We start from the raw sequence: 13,118 nt of genomic DNA on the forward strand, positions 1-13,118 counted from the left end.
TGTGGGCTCTCTTTTCCTGCAATGAGGGACACAAGTGGAGTTTGAGTGAGAATGAAGGAGTGAGTGTGGAGAATGCATAGCATAGATGCTTAGAAGGAGACAAAGGGCCCTCCTTGTGTGTTGTAAGTTGTTGTTGCATCACAGTGATAGGGAGTGTGAGGGCTATATTGTCCAATAGTTAACTGAATGTGACCATAGAGAGAGAGGCAATGGGTAAGGGTGCAGGGATGTAAGTGTCAAGTGGGATGTGGAGGAAGAGGTTGGCAAAGCAGAGTGCTGGTGAGGAGAGGCGATAGGGATCAGATTGAGAGTGATGGGAAAGTCATACTCACTTTTCCTGTGCAGAGAAGGTCATGAAACCTCTTCCTGCATTGCAACCAGGTTCTGCGGCTCATTGATATGGAGTTGACCTCCTCGGCCACTTGCAGCCATACAGCTTTAGTCTGCTGAGGTGGCTTTTTTCTCATTGAGGAAGGGAAGAGCACCTCCTTACTAGATCTTGCTTCCTGCACCAGAGCTTGGAGGGAGGGCTCATCAAAGCGAAGTGCACACTTTTGCTTGCTGGTGGACATGGTCGGTAATTGCAGTCCTTCATACAATTTCCAAAGCATTTCCAGTCTCCAGAAGAAGCAAGGCTGCTTGCAGGTCTGTAATCAAATCAAATCAAATCAAATCAAATCAACTTTTATTGTCATTGTTAGTGCACAAGTGCAGTACAACGAAATGTAGGCTTGCGGCTCCCGAGAGTGTACATTTAGATTAAGACATTTAAACATTCAACATACATTTGGCTTGTAATACATTAACATAAACATAACCATAATAAAGTGCATTGGCAGATGTGCAGGCTTTAGAGTTTATTTGTGGAGTTCAGTAGGATGACAGTCCTGGGAAAGAAGCTGTTCCTAAATCTGGTCGTACGGGTGCGAATGCATCTGTAGCGTCTCCCAGATGGCAGGAGGGCGAACAGACTGTGGCTGGGGTGGGTAGGGTCTTTGATGATGGACCGTGACCTCCGTAGACAGCGTTTCTGGTATATGTGCTCTATGGTCGGTAGCCGGGTGCCGGTAATGCGTTGGGCAGTTTTGACTACCCGCTGCAGGGCTTTCCGGTCATAGTAGCTACAGCTGCCATACCATACTGTGATACAGTTTGTCAGGATGCACTCTATTGTGCAGCGGTAAAAGTTAGAGAGGATCAGGGGTAACAGGTTACATCCCTTCAGCCTCCTTAGGAAATATAGGCGCTGCTGGGCCTTCTTCACCAGAGAGGAGGTATTGAGGGACCAGCAGCATTGATGGCGTCATCGGAGGCGACTTTCTGTATGAAAAGACTCATTGGGCCAGGGGTTCCCACACGCTGGAAATCAATTGCCTAATTAGGGGAAAATTGCAATTTTTCAACACTTCACTTCGGAGTCGGGGTCCTGACATGAATCCCACCTGACACGCCCCAGCCCGTCCACACTGGCAAAATCGAGCCCTGTGTATCTGTCTCTATTTTATTAATCACCTTTTGTTCACAACCTGAATAGGACCAGAGTGTTCCCAACATCAGGGCCCCGATATTTACGGGGCGGTGAAGAGATTACGGGGTAGGCCAAAAACAGTCGAAGTAGCGGGCAGGAGTCTGGGGACACGGAGCTCCTGCCGAACTTAACGACAGGACCTCATGAACATTTTTGTTCCATTTCCCTTCTGTCAGCCGGCCAAATGGACAACCTAGCCAGTGGCAGGGAGGGAGAGCCAGCGGCAGGAGGACACAACCAGAGACTAAACGCATCTGTTGTTGACAGAAATCACACTTTTTGGTGTTTCTTGCTGATAAAACTCAAGTCCACAACAGAAAGTAAAAATGCCAATATTTTTAGAGGGTATTTCTAATGGTTCTTTTTTTTGTATTCTTAGAAGGCCGAGAGCATCTTTAACTGAGGATCGGTCAGTACAAAAAACTCACTGCTGAAGTATTACAGTAACTTGATGAATAATTTTGTCTAGAATGAGCCATTGTGTATTGAAATAATAAAGCTAGTCAAAATCTAAATAGGCATTGAAAAACTAATAAAAATGTATTATTTCTGCTAACCTAGTTTTTCCTTTACCCCAAATCTTTCTTCTTCTCCATTTGTCTTTTAGTTATAGCCTGTAATTTACAGTGTGCAATATTAGTGCACAATTGCTAATGCTTTTGTGTGATGCTTATTTACAACGGGTTAAATGCTCCTTTAAAATAGCAAAGAAATGACATAGGAATATTGCACATGAATGTCCACACATTAATTAAAATTTACCTTTAACCTGTCCTCATGAATGTAACCCTGCATTGGGGGAGACACACTACTCAGGATCTGGGAAAGGTCTCAGTCCTTAATCTTTGCAGAGTTCATCGTGCCCATTACTTTTGATTCACCTCCAAGGAGATCTTGGATAACTTATGAAAGCAACTTTCAGTAATGGTCAGAGCAGACAGGACCTGCTGGGTCCACTGTGTCTCCACTGACTGGAAGCACACCTCACCAGTCACTGACTCAACAATCATTTTTCAGGAACTAGCAGATGTCAAGTGAGTCGCTTACTCCGACGTGGTGACCTGTCAACTGTCTTTGGCAGCACTGAGCTCGAATCAGGGCTCTAGGACTGGGCATTAGGATCCTAAAGCTTTGGACACCTCTGTTAGAAGCCTACTGCAGAGCTGCTACTTTGGGGGTGATTGTCATGGGCTTGGGGGACATGAGAAGACTCAAGCGTAGGAAATAAATGATCTTTTACTCTTTAACATACTTGTGACACCTCACTACCCCTCCTCCTGGGCACGACTGGCCAGTAGTGATGTGGATGATGCCAAATGAAGAAAAGATTACCTATCTTGTTTGATTTTCTTTGTTCTTCAACAGATATCCTTTAAACACTGCTCTCACACCCAGGAATACCCCCTTAGGTCTAACAGGGATTGTACACAATAGTTTTCTATTCCTTTTGCTACTTTGGATCAAAATGAACTGATGCGTTGACACAGGCAGTGGTCTTTTATACTGTGCAAGAGTGGAAAACCAAGTGGAGGGATGAAAAATAAAAAGGACTTCAGAAAATGTTTTTTTAGGATCAAATGCGAATCACATAAGGGAGTAGGGGGGCAAAATTCCCCTCATATAACCCTCTGGTGGGAGGCGCTAATGGGGAGTAAATTACATTTTACCCCCCCCCCCCACCGCCTGAGGCAATAACCGTGCCTCCCGTGGAATTATTAGCTGCGGCGCCAGCGGGTCTCGCCCCGAACTTCTGCTCACGGACATCATGACGTCATTTCCTGGAGCAGCGGTCGGGTGAAAAATTCTTCCTTGCGCCGCACAGCAGCGCCGGGTGATATTACCAACTGCTGCAGGGGTTGCAAACACTGAGGCCGGCCACTCGAGGGGCGCCATTTAAAGGCCCAGTGACCGGCCGACATGAAAAAAATTGCTGATTTTTAAAAGAAAACATTTCAGACCACTGGACGCGGACTGAGTGCCGGGTTGATCGCACAGCACTCCTGCAGCCTGGTGCTCCAGCAGATGCCAAAAAAAATGCAGAGTTCACAGCGGGAAGCCCTTCCCTTTAATTGAATGATGAGCCCCTGCAACGCGGCAGCACCATGTGTGGCCACTCGGGGTGCTGCTGAGCACATCGCCCCGGATCGGGACATTCCCCACCTCTTGTGCTCCAGGAGGCAAGCTGAGCGCCTGATTTAGCTCCCCTTCCCTCTTGGATCAAAAAATGGGAATTTCTCAAATGTTTGAGAAGGTTGGCGCCTGGTGCTAACTTTTCAAACATTTTTGACTTAGTGCCCCAAATGGCCCTCGGGGAATTCCTCCCCCGAGGTTTCTTGGGTTTTCCTTTCGTGTGTGTGCTTTTGGTGCAGAGAGTTCCTGTTAACCTTGGATGTTTCAATGCTAATTTATCTGTAACCATGGCTGGGGTCACTCTTTGGTACTTGTTATGTTGTGGGGTTTTTCTTTCTGTTTTATTGGCCTCTATAGTTTAAATTTTATTTTGACTGTTATGAAAATCTTGAAGTAAAATTATTAAAAACTGAAGTGAGAAATCCCAGCATCACAGTTAATGATTTGTTGTTTTTCTTTGTTCAGGGTGTATCCGAGTTCTTCAAGTTCAGTGCAGTGAGTACAACACACACAGTTTGCTCTATTATTACAGTACCTTTCCTGAGACAAACTATTTATTCATTCCAGAACATTAAAGAAATCAGGAACCCTCTTTTTGATCCCAATCAAAGGCCGGAATTTTCTGGAGGAAGGCGTGTTGGGGTGGTGGGATGCTCCAATGTGGTCGGGAGGCCGGGGTTCCCGCAAGCCCTGCCATCTTTAACGGCAGGGCATGATTTACATGTGAGGCCTCGGTTTCCTGCCCACAGCCAGCTAGATTTAGAGGGAGGCTGGCTGCAGGGGGTAAGCCTGTGGCCGCACAGAGTTGAGTAAAAGAGTTCGAGTGAGGGCTAGGCCAGGCAATGGATCGGCAGTAATAAAAACAGAAAATGCTGGAAATACTCAGCAGGTCAGGCTGCATCTGTAGAGACAGAAACAGAGTTAACGTTTCAGGTCGATGACCCTTCATCAGAACTGGAAAAAGCTGGAGATGGAACAGGTTTTTTAAGCAAGTGTAGGGGCAGAGAAAGGGTGAAGGGGAGGAAAGAACAAAAGGGAAGGTCTGTGATAGGATGGACGGCAGGAGAGATTAAAAGACAAAAGGGATGATGGTACAAGGCAAAAGGAGATGGTAATGGGACAAGTTAAGGAACAAGAGATGGCTCTGTCTAGATGAAGTGTAAATGGTACTGGCGGAATGAAAGACAGCGGCCATGTGAGAGAGAAAAAACAAATGGAAAAAAAAGGTAGGGGCAGAGGTTATGGTCTGAAATTGTTGAACTTGATGTTGAGTCCAGAAGGCTGTAAAGTGCCGTATCAGAAGATGAGGTGCTGTTTCTTGAGCTTCCGTTGAGCTTCATTGGAACAGTGTAAGAGGCCGAGGACGGTGAGGAATGAGTGGGAATGGGGCGGAGAATTAAAGTGACAGGCGACCGGAAGCTCGGGGTCACCCTTACGGACTGAACGGAGGTGTTCCGCAAAGCGGTCGCCCAATCTGCGTTTGGTCTCCCCAATGTAGAGGAGGGGTTGGGAGGAAATAGAGGACCGGGGGCTGGGCAGTGGATCGGAGCGGGCGGGGCACAGAGGTCCTGGGGCCTTTCAATCGATCTGGGGGGAAGTGGAGAGGTCCAGGGATCGGGGCCGGGCAATGGAATGGGTGGGGAGAGAGGGTTGTGGGCCATTGAAAGGATCGAATGGTTGATTGGCCAGTGATCGGGGATCAGGCTGGGAAAGAATCGGGGGGGGAGGTCAGTCAGAGGTGTGGTGGGGAGAGAGGATCAGGGCGGGGGAAGTATCAGGGCGGAGGTCAGGCAGAGCTGGGGGGAGGCAGGAAAGAGACGATCGTGTCCGGCCACCGGAGAATCGTGGCCACCCTCAGCATCATCGTTGCAGGGGAAAGCCTGGGTGGGTGGGTGAGACCTGGGAAGGCAATCCCCAGTCCTCTCTTTCCCCTCTCCCCTCGATCTCTGAACACGGGGGCTGGGTTAGGTAGGGACCCTGGATCCAGAGGTAGGTATAAAACCACTTACTTCCTGGATCCAGTAGTCCCCATCTTGCTTTAACTCCCAGTTTTCACAAATTGTGTGAAGCCCGTCCACATGCAATAGAAAACAATATGGAGGTTAAAAAATGGCTTCCAACCTCATTATAATATTAAATTGACGTTCGGCCCCCTGGTGTGGGTTGACCGCCGGCCCCCGTCCAACCTCTATTAAAACCGGAATTGGGCAGGATGGAGGCGGGATCAGGTCGGGAATCCCCTTTTTAGCAATTAAATACCCCCGTTTCTTTAGGTTAAAATTCCCCCAAAGTGTCTGAGTCACTCCCAAAGTTAAAGATATTTGGGAATGGAGCAGTGATTTGGGGCAGTAGGTGGTGTCCAGTGTTTTGTAACCACTGCGCAACAAGGGGAGAAAATTGGAAAAAGGAAGGGAAAAGTCATTGGTTATCTGAGATAGGAACAAAGAAAGTAGGATACAGTAATTAAGGATGTGTGACTCTCCTCCCATTTAATGGGAATGCAGAATCCAAACCTTCTGGTAAGTCATGGTAATTAATTCTAATCTTGGGATTTGGGGACTGGTAGCAATGGTGCTAGATGTTGCTAACACAGTAAAGATATTCAAGGGCCTGTTCTATCCAGATACTCTTTCTGGCAGAGCCAGCCTTTGGGGATATTTGTATCTTTATGCAGAGGGAATCAACAGAGTTTATTTGGATTTTGCACCTCACATTGGTATTGTCCGTACAGAATGTCTAAAAGCTCACCCGCTTTTTAAATTTGGAAACTGTTCTTGACACTTCATGCATAGCAGTCACTCAATTGAAAGGAATTCAATTGCCATATTGAGAGGGTGGCTGACTGTAGGGCGTAGGCCTGCGGCCGCACAAACCTGGAAAAGAGAGTTTGTGTGATGGCTGGGCCGGGGAATAGATCGGAGCAGGCGGGGCAGAGAGGCCCTCCCTCAGCTGATGAATCAGTACTCCGCCATGTTGAACACCACTTGGAAGAAGCACTGAGAGTAGCAGGGGCATTGAATGTACTCTGGGTGGGGGACTTCAATGACCATCACCAACAGTGGCTTGGTAGCACCACTACTGACTGAGCTGGCTGAGTCCTGAAGGACATAGCTGCCAGTTTCGGCCTACGACAGGTGGTGAGAGAACCAACATGAGGGAAAAACCTACTTGAACTCATCCTGACCAATCTACCTGTCACAGATGCATCTGTCCATGACAGTATTGGTAGCAGTGACCACTGCACAGTCATTGTGGAGACGAAATCTCGTCTTCACACTGAGGACACCCTCCATTGTGTTGTGTGGCACTACCACCGTGCTAAATGGGACAGATTCAGAACATATCTAGCAGCTCAAAACTGGGCATCCATGAGGTGATGTGGGCCATCAGCAGCAGCAGAATTGTATTCCACCACAATCTGTAACCTCTTGGCCCGGCATATACCTCACTCTACCATTACCATCAAGCCAGGGGACCAACCCTGGTTCAATAAGGAGTGTAGAAGAGCATGCCAGGAGCAGCACCAGGCGTATCTAAAAATGCGGTGCCAACCTGGGGAAGCTGCAACACAGGACTACATGCATGCTAAAAAGTGGAAGTAGTATATAGACAGGGCTAAGCAATCCCACAATCAGCGGATCAGATTAAAGCGCTGCAGTCCTGCCACATCCAGTCGTGAATGGTGGTGGACCATTAAACAACTAATGGGAGGAGGAGGCTCCATGAGTAGCCCCATCCTCAATGATGGTGGAGCCCAGCACGTGAGTGTAAAAGACAAAGCTGAAGCGTTTGCAAGCATCTTCAGCCAGAAGTGCGGAGTGGATGATCCATATCGGCCTCCTCCTGAGGTCCACACCATCACAGAAGCCAGTCTTGAGCCAATTCGATTCACTCCACGTGATATCAAGAAACAGCTGAGCGCACTGGATACAGCAAAGGCTATGGGCCCTGACAACATCCCGGCTATCGTGCTGAAGACTTGTGCTCCTGAACTAGCCACACCTCCAGCCAAGCTGTTCTAGTACCGCTACAACACTGGCATCTATCCGACAATGTGGAAAACTGCCCAGATATGACCTGTCCACAAAAAGCACGACAAATCCAATCTGGCCAATTACCGCCCCCTCAGTCTACTCTCAATCATCAGCAAAGTGATGGAAGGTGTCATCGACAGTGCTATCAAGCGGCACTTACTGACCAATAACCTGTTCACCGATGCCCAGTTTAGGTTCCGCCAAGATCGCACTCCTCACAACCTCATTACAGCCTTGGTCCAAACATGGACAAAGGAGCTGAATTCCAGAGGTGAGGTGAGAGTGACTGCCCTTGACATCAAGGCAGCATTTGACCGAGTGTGGCATCAAGGAGCCCTAGTAAAAGTGAAGTCAATGGGAATCAGGGGGGAACGCGCCACTGCCTGGAGTCATACCTAGCACAAAGGAAGATGGTTATGGCGATTGAAGGTCAATCATCACAGCCCCAGGACATCACTGCAGGAGTTCCTCAGGGCAGTGTCCTAGGCCCAACCATCTTCAGCTGCTTCATCAATGACCTTCCCTCCAACATAAGGTCAGAAATGGGGATGTTCGCTGATGACTGCAGTGTTCAGTGTCATTCACAACTCCTCAGATAATGAAGCAGTCCATGCCCGCATGCAACAAGACCTGGATGACGTTCAGGCTTGGGCTGATAAGTGGCAGATAACATTCGTGCCACAGAAGTGCCAGGCAATGACTATCTCCAACAAGCGAGAGTCTAACCTCTGCCCCTTGACATTCAATGGCATTACCATCGCCGAATCCCCCACCATCAGCATCCTGGGTGTCACCATTGACCAGAAACTTAACTGGACCAGCCACATAAATACAATGGCAACAAGAGTAGGTCAGAGGCTAGGTATACTGCGGCGAGCGTCTCACCTCCTGACTCTCCAAAGCCTTTCTACCATCTACAAGGCACAGGTAAGGAGTGTGATGGAATACTCTCCACTTGCCTGGATGAGTGCAGCTCCATCAACACTCAAGAAGCTCGACACCATCCAGGACAAAGCAACCCGCTTGATTGGCACCCCATCCACCACCTTAAACATTCACTCCCTCCATCACTGGTGTATCATGACTGCAGTGTGTACCATCTACAAGATGCACTGCAGCAACGCGCCAAGACTTCTTCGGCAGCACCTCCCAAACCCGCGACCTCTTCCACCTAGAAGGACAAGGGCAGCAGGCGCATGGGAACACCACCACTTCCAAGATCCCCTCCAAGTCACACACCATCCTGACTTCACGGGGTAGGCCGAAAACAGTCAAAGAACCAGGCAGGAGGTCCTGCCGAACTTAACGACAGGGCCTCATGAAAAATTGCAGCTCTGTTTTAAACCTGACTGACTTTGCTATCTTTGCTAGACCTGACTGACCGCGTCTCTGTCTCTATTTTTTTAATCAGCTTGGCCGCGATTTTGTCAGCGGTGTCGGGATGGGTGCGGGGCAGCTGGTTTCCGAATTCTAGTCCCGCCCCCAGCTGCCTCCGCTCTACAGTCGTGATTTTCCCTTGATTGACTTTGTTAAGCCCGCCCTGTGGGCTTACCGGCCAATTAACAGGAAGCGGGTCTAATGACATCATTTGATGACGCGCCACCTGCCAGTTTCCTTAAAGGGACCATGCACAATTTTATTTTTGACAGTTTATTTCTGAGTGTTTGACAGCATTGAGGTACTGAAAACACTGACAATCACTGCACAAAGGTGACCTCTTGCACCCAGGCTCTCCAATGACTCCCTCCATATGCTGGAATAGATGGCAGCTGCAAGTGAGATGGCAGAAACAATCTGTCACTGGTGACAGAGATTCTCCCAATGAGGTGGCACTGGACATATAGTTGGATTTAAAAACGTGTAAGGTAAAAAAAATTGTACTGTATATGTTTTAAAAATGCAGAAACCAGCATTTTCTTTGCTCTGAAACTCACCATCTGCAACATCGGACCCTTCACACCACTTCTGCAGCTGTCATCTTTCCACAAACAATACAGCAGACTCACAACACGCCACACTTACCTGGCATGGTGACTGTACGTTGGGAAACCTGAGCCAGAAGCGGCAAAATCCAAAAACAGGCTGAAAACTTCTGACAAGTACCTGTTAATAGGCAGGTAATTGCCTTTAATCCGTTTCCCTCCGCTAGGTGTCGGGTTCATTCGCAAATCAGGGACCCGACACTTGGGAAAGCTGTTTACAGGCGGGTTGACGGCGGGCTTGGGATCCGCCGTCAATCAATAGCACTTTAACCTCTGACCTGCCTCTCTGTGTGCCGGCAACATTGCGGCCCTTGTGTTCACAACCTGAATAGGACCAGAGTGTTACCAATATCAGGGCCCCAATATTTACGGGGCGGTGAAGAGGTCACCGGGTAGGCTGAAAACAGTCGAAGTACCGGGCAGGGGTCTGGGGACACGGAGGTCCTGCCAAACTTAACGACAGGACCTCATGAACATTTTTTGTTCCATTTCCCTTCTGTCAGCGGCCAAATGGACAACCTAGCCAGCGGCAGGGAGGGAGAGCCAGCGGCAGGAGGACACAACCAGAGACTAAACGCATCTGTTGTTGACAGAGCTCACACTTGTTGATGTTTCTTGCTGATAAAACTCAAGTCCACAACAAAAAGTAAAAATGCCAATATTTTTAGAGGGTATTTCTAATGGTTCTTTTTGTTGTATTCTTAGAAGGCCGAGAGCATCTTTAACTGAGGATCGGTCAGTACAAAAAACTCACTGCTGAAGTATTACAGTAACTTGATGAAAAGTTTTGTCTAGATTGAGCCATTGTATATTGAAATAATAAATTAGTCAAAATCTAAAATGACATTGAAAATCTAATAAAAATGTGTTGTTTCTGCTAACCTAATTTTTCCTTTACCCCTAATCTTTCTTCTTCTCCATTTGTCTTTTATTTATAGCCTGTAATTTACTGTGTGCAATATTAGTGCACAATTGCTAATGCTTTTGTGTGGTGCTTATTTACAACGGGTTAAATGCTCCTTTAAATTAGCATACAAATACCATAGGAATATTGCGCATGAATGTCCACACATTAATTAAAATTTACCTTTAACCTGTTAAAGAATGTAACCCTGCATTGGTGGAGAGGCACTACTCAGGATCTTGGAAACGTCTCAGTCCTTAATCTTTGCAGAGTCCATCGTGCCCATTACTTTTGATTCACCTCCAAGGAAATCTTGGATAACTTATGAAAGGAACTTCCAGTAATGGTCAGAGCAGACAGGACCTGCTGGGTCCACTGTGTCCCCACTGACTGGAAGCACACCTCACCAGTCACGGACTCAGCAATCATTTTTCAGGAACAGGCAGATGTCAAGTGAGATGCTTACTGCGATGTGGTGACCTGTCAGCTGTCTTTGGCAGCACTGAGCTTGAATCAGGGCTCTGGGACTGGGCATTAGGATCCCAAAGCTTAGGACACCTCTGTTAGAAGCCTACTGCAGAGTTGCTACTTTGGGGGTGATTGTCATGGGCTTGGGGGACATGAGAAGACTCAAGCGTAGGAAATAAATGATCTTTTACTCTTTTACATACTTGTGACACCTCACTACCCCTCCTCCTGGGCACGACTGGCCAGTAGTGATGTGGATGATGCCAAATAAAGAAGTAAGAAAAGATTATGTGGGAAAAATTGAGTTGCGCCCCCCTTGGGGCGCTAACTTTGCTGGGGCGCTACTTTTAGAAAAAAATAGCGCCCCCGAGGCCTAAATTCACCAGTAGCGCCCCAAGAAGGAAGCGGGGTGCGATTGGAAGTGCCCGCCTGCCTCTTGGGGCGTTGCGAGTGAATATTGCAGTGCCATGTGCCGCAGCGCCATGCTCTATGGCACGTCGCGTCACAGAACTGCAGGCATTCCTCCCCTTCTTAAAGGGGAGAGGCCTAGCGCAGCTTGACCTGGAGCACAGCTGGGCCACCAGGGATCGCAGTGCCGGCAGAAGAGCCCGGCACACGAGAAGAGCCGGGCTCACGGAGTGCAGCCGGCACTGCGGGGGGGGGGCTGCAGAGCAGGCCAGGGATGGCAGAGGGGGCAGGTGCTGGCTGGTGGCCAGCAACAGAAATGGCCGCCCGGCACCTCTCCTTTCATTTGTGCCGCCCCGGCCGCAGGTAGGCACCCCCCTGACCCCGTCAGACATAGCGTCCGGCGGTAAGTCAGGGGACGCTACCGAAGATCGCGGGTGGGGTGCTGCGCACAGCGATGACGTCGTCGCCAGCGGCGCAGTGCCACGGGGTGCTAACGGTTACCGCCGCCGCTAACCTCCCGCTGAATTTCGCGGGAGATATTGGCATCGCTAGGGCGCTAACGGGAAGCACAAAGCAACCGAATTTTTAGGCCTGCCTATCTTGTTTGAATTTCTTTGTTCTTCAACAGATATTCTTTAATCACTGCTCTCGCACCCAGGAATACCCCTTAGGTCTAGCAGGGATTGTACACAATAGTTTTCTATTCCTTTTGCTACTTTGGATCAAAATGAACTGATGCGTTGACACAGGCAGTCTTTTATACTGTGCAAGAGTGGGAAACCAAGTGGAGGGATGAAAAATAAAAAGGACTTCAGAAAATGTTTTTTTAGGGTCAAGTGGGAATCACATAAGAGAGCAGGGGGGCGAAATTCCGCTCATTTAACCCTCCGGTGGGAGGCGCTAACGGCTCGCAAATGGCTTTCCCCTCCCCGCAACGTGATAACCGTGCCTCCCGTGGAATTATTAGCTGCGGCGCTACCGGGTCTCGCCCCGAACTTCTGCACCCAGACATCATGACGTCATCTCCTGGCGCACCTCAGGAGACTGAGGCCAGCCAATATGAAAAAATCGCTGATTTATATAGAATTTTTCAGAGCACCGGACGAGGAGTCCAGCACTGAGCTTGAGCGCTTGATTTAGTGCTCCACTTCCCTCTTGGATCAAAAATGTGAATTTCTCAAATGTTTGAGAAGGTTGACGCCTGGTGCTAACTTTTCAAACATTTTTGACTTAGCGCCCCAAATGGCTCTCTAGGAGAATTTCTCCCCTGAGGTTTCTTGGGTTTTCCTTTCGTGTGTGTGCTTTTGGTGCAGAGAGTTCATGTTTCAATGCTAATTTATCTGTAACCATGACGAGGATCACTCTTTGGAACTTGTTATGTTGTGGGGGTTTTTCTTTCTGTTTTATTGGCCTCTATAGTTTAAATTATATTTGAGTGTTATGAAAATCTATAGTTTAAATTATATTTGAGTGTTATGAAAATCTATAGTTTAAATTATATTTGAGTGTTATGAAAATCTTGAAGTAAAATGATTAAAAACTGAAGTGAGAAATCCCAGCATCACAGCTAATGATTTGTTGTATTTGTTTCTTCAGGATGTATCCGAGTTCTTCAATTTCAGTGCAGTGAGTACAACACACACAGTTTGCTCTATTATTACAGT

General features: G+C 48.0%; 1 long non-coding RNA gene across 1 annotated transcript in view; it reads left to right on the forward strand.

Annotated features, from left to right (window-relative positions):
* The first annotated feature begins 4,122 nt into the window (after nt 1–4,122).
* Nucleotides 4,123–13,118, forward strand: part of LOC147101905 (uncharacterized) — a 69,806-nt gene continuing 60,810 nt past the window's right edge. The window contains exons 1-3 of the long non-coding RNA XR_015073409.1: nt 4,123–4,153; nt 10,380–10,409; nt 13,051–13,080. This is a non-coding gene — a long non-coding RNA (uncharacterized LOC147101905). The remainder of the gene's footprint in view (nt 4,154–10,379; nt 10,410–13,050; nt 13,081–13,118) is intronic.

Source organism: Somniosus microcephalus, chromosome 23 (assembly GCF_052327205.1).
Source record: "Somniosus microcephalus isolate GS21.2 chromosome 23, FLI_Smic_1.0, whole genome shotgun sequence".
Taxonomy (NCBI): domain Eukaryota; kingdom Metazoa; phylum Chordata; class Chondrichthyes; order Squaliformes; family Somniosidae; genus Somniosus; species Somniosus microcephalus.